Source organism: Elephantulus edwardii, unplaced genomic scaffold, assembly GCF_000299155.1.
Source record: "Elephantulus edwardii isolate Elephantulus edwardi_28Jun2011 unplaced genomic scaffold, EleEdw1.0 scaffold00060, whole genome shotgun sequence".
NCBI lineage: Eukaryota > Metazoa > Chordata > Mammalia > Macroscelidea > Macroscelididae > Elephantulus > Elephantulus edwardii.
This window is the reverse complement of record NW_006399810.1, coordinates 9601450-9613200: the sequence shown is the minus strand read 5'-3', so window position 1 is coordinate 9613200 and position 11751 is coordinate 9601450. Positions and strand designations below refer to the sequence as shown.

Sequence of the window (11751 nt, the reverse complement as noted above, 5' to 3'; positions counted from 1 at the left end):
CAGAGCGGAGTTTAGGGCTGTTGTACATAGGGTCGCTATGAGTCGCAGGCGACTCGACAGCACATAACAACAACAACAACAACAACAACATAGTTGGACAAAGAGGCAGTTGTCAGAACAGAGCAAGGAGACACTACATGGTTCAAGAAGGGGGTCCATCAGGGATGTATTTTGTCTCCATACCTTTACAATCTGTATGCTGAACAGATCATCCGAGACACTGGGCTGTATGAGGAGGAATGTGGCATCAGGATTGGTGAAAGAGTCATCAACAACCTGCATTATGCAGATGATACAACCGTGCTTGCTGAAACTGAGGAGGGCCTGAAGCACTTTCTGCAGAAGGTGAAAAACAGCCTCGTATATGGATTGAAGCTCAACATCAAGAAAACAAAGATTCTCACCACTGGGCCAATTGGCAGCATCAGGATGCATGGTGAAGAGATTGAGATAGTTAACAGTTTTAGTTTGCTTGGTTCCACAGTCAACACTCTTGGTACCAGCAGCCAGGAAATCAAGAGATGAATTGCTTTGGGAAAGTCAGCTGGCAGGGACCTCTCAAGAGTACTGAAGAACAATGACATCAGGCTGGAGACTAAGGTGTGCCTGATCTGGGCTATAGTCTTCGCAATTACATGCTATGCATTGGAGAATTGGACAGTGACTACGAATGATAGAGAGTTGATGCCTTTGAGCTGTGGTACTGGAGAAGAGTGTTGAATATACCATGGACTGCTAGGAGAACAAACAGGTTTGTCCTGGAGAGGGTGAAGCCAGAATGCTCCTTGGAGTCAAGGATTCAGAAGCTTTGTCTGACATACTTTGGGCATGTTGCAAGGAGGGACTGGTCCTTGGAGAGGGACAACATATTTGGGAGAGTGGAGGGACGGCGCAGGAGAGGAAGACCCTCGATGAGATGTATCGATTCTGTGAGTGGAGTGAGTGGTGGGAATGAGTGTGTTTGAGACAGTGAGGTTGGCACAGGATAGAGCAGCACTTAGGGCTCTTGTACATGGGGTTGCTATGAGTCACAAGCGACTTGATGCCACATAACAACAACAACAACAAGTTGCATAGTCTTTGGGTTGAGCTGCTAACCCAAAGGTGCTCCTCTCAGGCGTTTGGAACACAGTAGTGTCTCTGAGGGAGAGAGAAGGGCAATGTCCTGACATGTGATTTCAGCCTCAGAAATTCCTTGTAGTGAGTGAGTGTCTGTCTGTGTGTGTGTGTGTGTGTGTGTCTAGCTTGGTAATTATTGCTAAATAGTCTTTGGTGGATTTGAACTGCTAGACATGTGTTGCTTTTTGGTTAACAGCACAATAGACCATGGACCACAGCTCCTTTCTTCTTAATCAGCTATCATCAGTATTTATTAGTATAAGCACAAAATGCTGGCCAAGTACTCTCGCTTCCTCACTCAAGCAGTATTTTCAGTTCTTACAGTGATATCTGTGTAGGTTAACCCCTGATAGGAGTCTGGGCGTTGAACTTATTCTGCTATTTGAATAACAACAAAAAGAACAAACATGCAAATAAACCTATAACATTAAACTAGCAATTCGTTTTGAAAGGCTCCTTCCCCCCTCTCTCAGAGTTGTTTCAGAATAATGAAGAATTCTAAAAGGAATAAATCAGATTATTTTTGGGTTTTCAGGTTAATATAGCAAGTCATTGTGGAGATTATTGCCTGGATCAGGCACACTGTAGTCTCTAGACTTATATCGTTGCTCTTCATGACATGATATAATGTCTATAACACAGTACAACTTACTACATGATCCTATAAGATATTTAATGGATCTCTGCTGTCTACCTTGCTCCCACTCAGACTCTTCTTAAATAGACTGAGCCCAGGCAGTGTCAGAGAGGTATATTACATGAAGGCTCTGATGGAAAGTCTGGGGATTTCAATCGATACCATTAAACAGAATAGTAGCTTTGGTGGTTTAGGAGCTCTGTTACCAACCCAAAGGCAGGCAGTTCAGATCCACTGCCGCTGCTCCTCAGGAGAAAGACAGTCTCCTCTGGTGTGATTAACTGTCTCCAGCAACTGACTCGAGGTTCAGCTATGAGTTGATTCCTACTTGACAACATTGAGTGTTGTCTTTAAAATAAAAGTCTTTATACTGAAAACACAACTAAACCCAACAAATCTCTTTAGATTTAGAGTCAAACTATTTTGAAAATGTGAATAATTACCATTAAAGGCATGCAGAAAAACCCAAAGATATAAAACAAAAATCTCTCTAATCAGCAGTTTCCACAAGCCCCACAATAAACATCATGTCAGCTAACTAGTCTAAAAACACCTAGATCTATTTAGAATATCAAAACATGTCCTGGGAGCATCTTTAATGCATAAATTACAGGACAAATGTGTTTTCTAAACTGGTCTGATATAATTCACACAGATTATCTCTTGCCCTAAGAGCACTCTTGTGCAAGGTGCATTACAGCTATGTCAAGCCGGATTTATATGAAGGAGATTTCTGTAGGTGGCAATATTGATGGCCAGTGGAAGACTCCCCAGACACTGGGAAGCGGAAGTACTTCTGAAAAATACCTTTTTTCACTTTAGAGGACTATAAATCTAAAATTAATCTTGAATTCTCCAGGAATCCTTTTATGCAATGAGTTGATAGCAGATATATTACTGAAGAGACATATAATTACCTTAAAATCTACCACAGTAAGGAATGTACCAGAGCTCTTAAATTATAATTTAATTTCATAATAGAAAAAACTATAACAAATATTTATCACTGTTATTTTTTTTCATCCCATTTAAGTGTTAAGTTGAACTGTTTATACATGAATATCTTAGAATGCCTCAGAGAGCTTCAGGTTTTCCTAAGCATACCCACCACTGTAGAGATGGTTCTAGTGCATAACAACCTTCCAAAGGCTAGTCATCTTTTAAGCCTGGAATTGAAATCACCTCTGTGATTCAACTTCCAGGCAAATAAAATACAGGGTTATAAGGTGATGAGAGAATTACTCACCCCTTAGAATAGTGAACTGTGAAAGATCCCATTGGCACAATTTGTCCAGGAACAAAGCTCAGAAAATATAAATAGGAAAGAAGGAAGGGTGGAAATAGAAAACAAAAGAAAGTCATGGGAAGACGTTGTAAGGATTGTCATCAACGTTGCAAAACACAATGCACAGGTATTGTTGGGTCTAGAAAACCAGTTTGCTGTGTTAACTTTTACTCAGATCACAACATAAAGATTAAAAAGTATTGCTGTGGTGGTTGTTAGATGCTCTCAACCTTGACTCAGCGGTCCTATGAACAACAGATCTGAACCGTGCTCTATTCAGCAATATCCTCACAGTCTCGGTCCTGCCCAAGTCCATTGTGGTAGTCACCACTTCCATTTGGTTGTGGATCTTCCTCTTTTTTCACTATCTTTCCCAGCATCATATGTCTCTCTACGGACAGGTTTATCCTGAAAACATGCCCAAAGTAAGTGAGAGGAAATGTCACCATCCTTGCTTGTAAGGAGCGTGCTGCTTGCCCTTTCTTCAGGAGTCTTTAGACTGACATCCTTGTTCTTTAGCACTTTGGAGAGGTCCTTGACAGCACATTTCCCCAAGGCTCTGTAATGACGCCTATTGACATCATTACAAAGCTAAGAAAGAAAGACCAAAGTGGATGTCAGTCATGAATAGCACTAGAACACAGAGCAAAACAAAGGGGAGAAATGTCAAAGTAAATTCAAAGAATTCAAAGGGCAGCATGAGAAGACAACACAAAGTATTATAGTGAAACATGCAAGAGCTGGAGTTGGAAAGCCAAAAGGGAGGCACAAACTTGGCATTGCACCAGCTGAAGAATAAATCCAAACCTTGAGTTGTAAGTCTGAAGGCATCTTTAGGCAATATTTTGAATGAGAAGGAAGCAGTAAAAGAAGATAAAAAGACTACATAAAGTTACTGTACCAAAAATAGTCACACTGAGCCATTTCAGGAAGTGCATATGATCAAGAAACTCTAGCACTGAAGGAAGAAGCCTAAACTGCACTGAAGGCATTGGTGGCGGGGGGGGGGGGGAAGACTACAGGAATTGATGGAATACCAATTGGGGTGTTTTAGAAAACAGGGACAATCCTGGACATGCTCACCATTTTCTGTTGACAAATGTGGAAGGCCTGACCAACCGACCGAAAGAGATTGAAATTTATTTCCATTTCCAAGAAAGGTGACCCAACAGATTACAGTGATTAAAGATCAATATCATTAATATCACAAGCAAGGAAAGTCTTGCTGAAGATGATTAAAATGGCTAGAGTAGTACACTGATAGAGAACTGCTAGAAATTCAAGCTGAATTCAGAGGAGGTTGTGGCATGAGGGATATCGTTGCTGATGTTAGATGGATCTTGGCTGAAGGTAGAAAATACCAGAAATGTATTTACTTGTGCTTAATTGATTATGTAAAGGCATTGACTATGGGGATCATTGCAAATTATGGCTAACATTGAGAAGAATGGGAATTCCAGGACATTTAATTGTGCTCGTGTGAAATGTATAGATCAAGAGGCAGTTGCCCAAACAGAACACGAGAACACTGCATGGTTTAAAATCAGGAAAGGTGCTCTTCAGGGCTGTTTCTTTCCTCAAATCGTCTTCAATCTGTTTGCTGAATAAATCATTCAAGTAGCTGGACTCTATGAAGTAGAATGTGGCATCAGGTTTGGAGGAAGATTCATTAACATCTTGAGTTGTGCAGATAGCACTACTTTGCTTGTAGAAAGTGAAGAAGACTTGTTGTGCAGGGAGGAAGTGCAACAATGAATGAATGGAAATCCAAAGTCTCTGTAAACTTTCATTAAAATTAATAAAAAGTAAAAAAATAAAAGTGAAGAAGACTTGAAGCACTTACTGCAAAGATTACAACCTTTAATATGGGTTACATCTCAGCACTGGGAAAACAAAAATTCTTACCACTGGACCAATAGGCAACATCACAACAGATGGAAAAAAGATTGATGGAGTCAATGATTTGGAGTCAATATTAATTTTACTTGTATCCATAATCCACACCCATGGTAGCAGCAGCCAAGAAGTCAAGATGCTTTGCATTGGGGAAATATTAATGATGAGGTCTCATTTTTAGAAATTCTGATTTACTTAGTTGTTGTTATGTGCCGTCAAGTTGTTCATGACTCATAAAGACCCTATATACCATAACCGTATACCCTGCTCTATCTAGTGCCTATTTTATTGTCTCTGACACACCTACCCCCCGTTATCCCAGTCACTGAATCAGTCCATCTCATCAAAGGTCTTCCTCTTGAACACCACTGATGCAGGCTCAAATAACAGGTATGTACTCCATTGCTGTTGATTCTAACTCACAGTGATCCTATGTTGTAGGGAAGAACTGGCCTCATAGGGTTTCCAAAGTTGTCAGTCTTTTTTGATGCAGAATATTTTCATACTTCTCTGCTCCTTGAGTTTGAATATCAGCCAAAGTCTTAGCGACTGTACCACCAGAATTCCCAGGACAAATGTATTTTATTTTTAAAAATAGAAAATATTTTACTTTTCCCCCCTTGTAGATCATCTGTTGGGTTCTTGGCTATATCTGGATAACTGAATTTCTAAATAAGCAGCCCCTGGAATAATGAAGGTGTTACCACACAGTAAGTAAAAGGAAGCCCTCTTTTTGGCCCTGTGTCTGATGAGTGTCAGAGTAGAATTGTGCCCTTTAGGGTCAAAGTGACTGCTGTTTTTTTGGGAAGGAAATCTCTAGGCCTTTTTTTTTTCTGAGGTGCTTCTGTATAGATTTGAACACCTAACTTTTAAGTTGGTGGTGGAGTGTATTGACCCTCTGGACCACACAGCGAGTCCATTGCTGTACCAAGAAAGAGAGAAAAGGCTGGTAGTGATTTTGGTTGTCATCAGGTGAATATTTTTCATTACTTTATTTCAGTCAGCTTAAAGACACACCTGAATCTCTATATCTGTATCTATACACCCGCAAAGTGCCAGAGAATGCGTTAGACTTGGACCCCGAGGTCTAGTTTGTATTTCTAAAATGACATGTAATTCAAATGAAGGGTTTATTAAGTGGACCATGTTAATATGGGTTTCTTATTGAACCTCTTATATTTTCATTTCTTCATCTGTTCAATAGGGATGGGAATCTTTTTCTTCTTGGCTTATTGTGTATTTATATAATGGATAACATGTACTTTGTGGGTGATAAAAATGTCATGTAAGACATTAGTGTTGGTTATTTATGCTATCAAGTTAAAACTGACTCAGGGATGACTCTCCACCAGGTTTGCAGAGGCTGCAAATTGCACAGAAGGAAATAACTCATCTTTCTCCTGTGGACTAAATAGTAGATAAGAACCCCTGGCCTTTAGGGTGGCAGCGCACCTCCTCACCAGAGCTCTTTGACATTGTTAGTGATACATTTTCTAGGTGCCGTTTAGTAAGTGGTAGTTGTGTTGTTGTTGATCGCCATCGAGTTGAGCACAACTCATAGCGACCCTATGAAAAAAAACCCTGAAGCCTTTCTTTAACAATTGTCATCTCTCAAAGTTCATAGTTTCCAGAGGCATGTTGTTTAGGAAGTGAATGCCACTCCTGCTTCCAAGTATGTTAGAGAAAATGATCATTTTAAAGCTCATTCCTCAATGGATAGTCATAATTTATTACACTTTGTTATGATGGGAGACTTTGAGGACCGACGTGGCATAAGGATCCATGACAGACCATGAAGTAGGTTCTCAGTACACCCACAACTGTCGCTGAGCCCCAGTTTTCTCGTCTGTAACAATGTCATTTGATTACAGGAAGAGATAAAGATCTCTTCCAAGTCTGAATTAGTCCAGGGTTCAAGAAAAACCAAGTGCACCTGCAGGTCCTGAGACATGGGCTGCAGATCAGCTGCCAAGGTGGCCTCAATGGCTATTTAAGAGTTTTCTTCAGGGCAAATGATGGGAGGGTGGGGACATGAGTAGGAGAAGATAAATATCGAAACAAACACTAAGAAGACACCATGCAGTGTTTTGGTCATTACCAATGAGGTGCTGAACTGAATGGCAAAACAGTCTGTGGGATGTGGCTGGAAGCATGGTGCCCCCTGAAAGGCACTGTTGGCCTCACTGTGTGACTGATGATTCGCCACCAACAAAACCACCTACTGCTCCTAAGTTCATTTGGAGGAACCATAAATTCAATGTCACTGGCACTCCAAAACAAGAAGTATCTCATTCCACCACTGTACAAAAAGATCTATGAGTGGATCCCACTTTCAACACTTTACAAGTAAAGACAATGAAAACCAATTTAAATATGTAAAATATGTACTTGCACATTGATTCTTGCTGTTTAACGTGACACAAATTGTTTGAAAAAAAAAAAAGGAAAAGTGTGAAGTAGCAGAATAAATAGCATTATCCTTTTTGCAAAAATCTTCCAGTATTTTAGTTCATGATGGGCTCCTCTGCCCCAAACTCGCGATCCTTTCTCAAATTGGAGATTGCTCCCAGGCTCCAAAGAGCAGGAGTGAACGCGAGGTGTCTGATTCTGTGAGGGGAATGCGGTGTCCGGCCGGTGTGCGATTACATGTAGCATTGGCGCCCCCTAGCGCTCATCAAAGCTCATAACGTGCTGTACCTAAGGCCCCAAAGTTCCATATAAACACCTTTTAGAATGCTAGGGAAGGAGGAAAATACTTCGTATAAAGGGAATAAAAGAGGAGTGACAGCATCAGATTCTGGACAACACTTATTGTACTTATTGTCTTATTGTACTTTGGAGAGCGATCTCAACCTTCTGTTAAAATTTTTTTTTAAATGCAGGCTCAGGAACTCACCACGTAAACTGTTCACAAAACATATTCGAAAAAGCACCATTACCAGAATAAAGAAGTATCAAGCTGCAAAAAAAAAAAAAACCAACCATATCCAACAAACCTACATTTTTTTCAAGCACCAAAGGCATGTGGTTCTTGAGTTGAATTTTAAGTATATACTTAGGAAGGAATTTTGTTTCATTTGAAACTTTCTTGAGTTGGTGAACACATAAGGTATTTCTAAGCATCACTGTTTTCTCTGAGTTACCATCTACCGTAAACATTTCCTGAGGACCACAAAGAACAGTCAGGTAATACAGAGAAGGAACAGGGCATGATGGCCCCGGCTCTGAGAAAACCTATACTGTTCTCAGGAAGACAAGACAGATAGACAAGTGAATAAATAGTGACAACAAAAGCTTTTCATTCTCTTCTCTGTCATACTTCTTTTTTGACTATGCAAGATTCTTCTTTTAATTTTTTTAATATTTAAAAATTGTGCTAAAATACATAGAACTTAAGATTTCCCCCCACTTTCAAGTGTATGACTCAATGGTATTAATCACACTCATAATTTGCAAAATATTACTACTATACCCAAAACTTTTTTCAGCATCTCAGAAACTCTGTGCTTTCTCTAAGGCCTGATTAACCACTAATCTACTTTCTGTCTGCTCATATTCATCTACTCTAGATATTTTCTGTAAATGGTGCCACGCAATGGAGATTCCTTTGGAGTCAGGCTAATTTCGTTTAGCACAATGCTTCCAAGGTTCATCTATGTCCTAGTTTATATTGGAACACAATTTCTTTTCATGGTGAAATAATATTCGATTGTGTGAGTGTACCACAATTTGTTTATCCATTCATCTGCTGTTGTGTCTTGATTAGGTTAAAAGCCATCATAGACATTTTCCCAGAGGTAGGCTTATGAAATTAGTAAGCCCAGCACTGATGGAACAATTGCTTCTCTACTCTCCCAAATGACACTTTATTGTAAAACCTCATTATGTTTCCACTCAGGCAGCTTTTCAATTCAGTCCCCTGATGTGGATTTTTATGACCTAGGGATTTGTTAATAAATTTACAAATGAGCACAGTGTAAAAACATGTGAGGGCATCCCAACAGCATTTTACATCTTGCTTTTAAGGTTTATATTATGGAGATTATTGAGCTGACTTCCTGAATAGAGTGGCTTTATGACATTCACTTGAAAATTGTTTTAAGAATGTTGTAAAAGAGGAACATTAGCAGCAGGATGTTTCAGAACACCTTGCTTCAAGAGGGCACAAATGTGGCTGGGATATTTCTGTCAAGGATTGCGAGTTCCCTAAATTAGCCTTCCCAGGTCCTTAAGTAACTCTTGGCTGTGTCCTTGCCTTGTGCATGCTAGGTTCCAGCCAACAGCTGGGAGCTGGTTCTTTTTCAGGAGCTGCTTCTGTGACAATAACAGTGGTAGCTCAGTGGTAACATTCTTGGCTTCCACCAACGACCATTAGGTTCCATCCCTAGCAAATGCAGTACACTGTTTCTACCTGGAAAAGAGAGAACACTTCCAAATAGTGTGAACACAACCTCCTCCAGGATGATATGTGACAGTATTTTTTTTATTAAGAGTAAAAAAAAATCACATAATATGTATAAACAATCTAAATGTTATCTACCAGCAGGGAACTGGTTAAATAAATGTAATAAATACTACTAGTCAGAGGAGCTCTGGTGGCCTGGTGGTTAAGCAACTGTGCTGCAATGTCAAAGATATGCAGCTCGACTCTACCAGCTGCTCTGTGGAAGAAGGAGGGGAATCTCCTTCTGTGTGAGTTACTGCTTCTGAAAACCTGCTGGAGGGTCAGCTTTGAGTCAGAGCTGACTTGATGGTACACAACAATAGTCAGAGGACTAATTACAACTCATTACTGTCAAGTGGGAATCATCTCCTATATGACTCTCCATGGGGTCCCCAGGACTGTTAAGTCATGTGGGAGGAGACAGTTGATTTTTCGCCCTGGGAGCTGCTGGTGGATTTGAATGTCTAGAGAAGAGGGTCCTTTATGCCACAGAGCTCCCAAGAAGACTAATTCCAAGTTGGCAATACTTAAGGACACTTTGGGTAGAATGTTAAATGATCCAGGAAGTATCAAGAGAAGATGGAAGGAGTACACAGAGTCACTGTATCAGAAGGAATTGGCTGACACAGAAGAATTTAATGAAATAATGTATGAGCAAGAGCCTATGGTGATGAAGGAGGAAGTTCAAATTGCTCTGAAGGAATTGGCAAAAAACAAGGCTCCAGGAGTTGATGGCATACCAATTGACATATTTCAAAAAACAGACACTGCCCTGGATGTACTCACTAAGTTGTGCCAAGAAATCTGGAGGACAGCCAGCTGGTCAACTGACTGGTAAAGATAGATATTTGTTCCCATTCCAAAGAAAGGTGACCCAACAGAGTGCGGGAAATATCGAACAATATCATTAATATCACATGCAAGCAAGATTCAGCTCAAAATTATCCAAAAATGTTTGGAGCAATATGTCAACAGAGAACTGCTCAATGTGCAGGCTGGATTTAGAAGAGGTCGTGGTACTAGGGATATTATAGCTAATGTTAGGTGGATCTTGGCAGAAAGCAGAGAATACCAGAAGAATGTCTGTCTGTGCTTCATTGACTATGCAAATTTTGACTGTGTGGATCACAACAAGCTATGGCTGACTCTGAGAAGAATGGGAATCCTAGAACATTTGATGCTATTACAAAACCTGTACTTGGACCAAGAGGCAGTCGTCAGAACAGAGCAAAGAGACACTACATGGTTCAAAATCAAGAAGGGGGTCCGTCAGGGCTGTATTCTGTCTCCATACCTTTTCAATCTGTATGCAGAACAGATCACCTGAGACGCTGGGTTGTATGAAGAGGAATGTGGCATCAGGAATGGTGGAAGAGTCATCAACAACCTGCATTATGCAGATGACACAACCCTGTTTGCTGAAACTGAGGAGGACCTGAAGCACTTGCTACAGAAGATCAAAGACTGCAGCCTCCTATTCTCACCACTGGGCCAATTGGGAGCATCAGTATGGATGGTGAAGAGATTGAGATAGTTAATAGTTTTAGTTTACTTGGCTCCCCAGTTAACACTCTTGGTAACAGCAGCCAGGAAATCAAGAGACAAATTGCATTGGGAAAGTCAGCTGTGAGGAACCTCTCAAGAATACTGAAGAGCAACGATGTCAGTCTAGAAAGTAAGGTGCACCTGATCCGGGCTATAGTCTTCGCAGTTATATGCTATGCATCAGAGAGTTGGACAGTGACTACGGATGATAGAAAGAGAATTGATGCCTTTTAGCTGTGGTACTGGAGAAGAGTACATGGACTGCTAGGAGAACAAACAGGTATGTCCTGGAGAAGGTGAAGCCGGAATGTTCCTTGGAGTCAAGGATTCTGAAGCTTCGTCTGACATACTTTGGGCATGTTGCAAGGAGGGACCGGAGAGGGACATCATGTTTGGCAGAGTGGATGGGCGGCGCAGGAGAGGAAGACCCTCGATGAGATGGATTGATTCTGTGACTGGAGTGGTGAGAATGAGTGTGTTTGAGATGGCTAAGTTGGCACAGAATAGAATGGAGTTTAGAACTCTTGTACATAGGGTTGCTGTGAGTCGCAAGCGACTCGATGGCACATAACAACAACAACAAAAGGAATGAAATATATATTCTGATATGATAAAACTTCTTATCCATTAATATATCCAAAGAATAGATTGAGATTTTAAAAAAAGGATACATTCTTCATTCTTTAAAAAAATATGCATTTTCAGCGGAGCTCTGGTGGCCTGGTGGCAAGAAGCTGCACTGCAATCTCAGAGATATGTGGCTCTGCTCTGACGGAGAAGGAGGGGCAATCTCCTCCTCCTGGACTAGTCAGATCTGATTTGATG

General features: G+C 40.6%; 1 pseudogene; it reads left to right on the top strand.

Moving 5' to 3' along the window:
- LOC102853319 overlaps window positions 1-7287 on the top strand; it is a 78148-nt pseudogene extending 70861 nt beyond the window's left edge.
- The last annotated feature ends 4464 nt before the right edge of the window (window positions 7288-11751 follow it).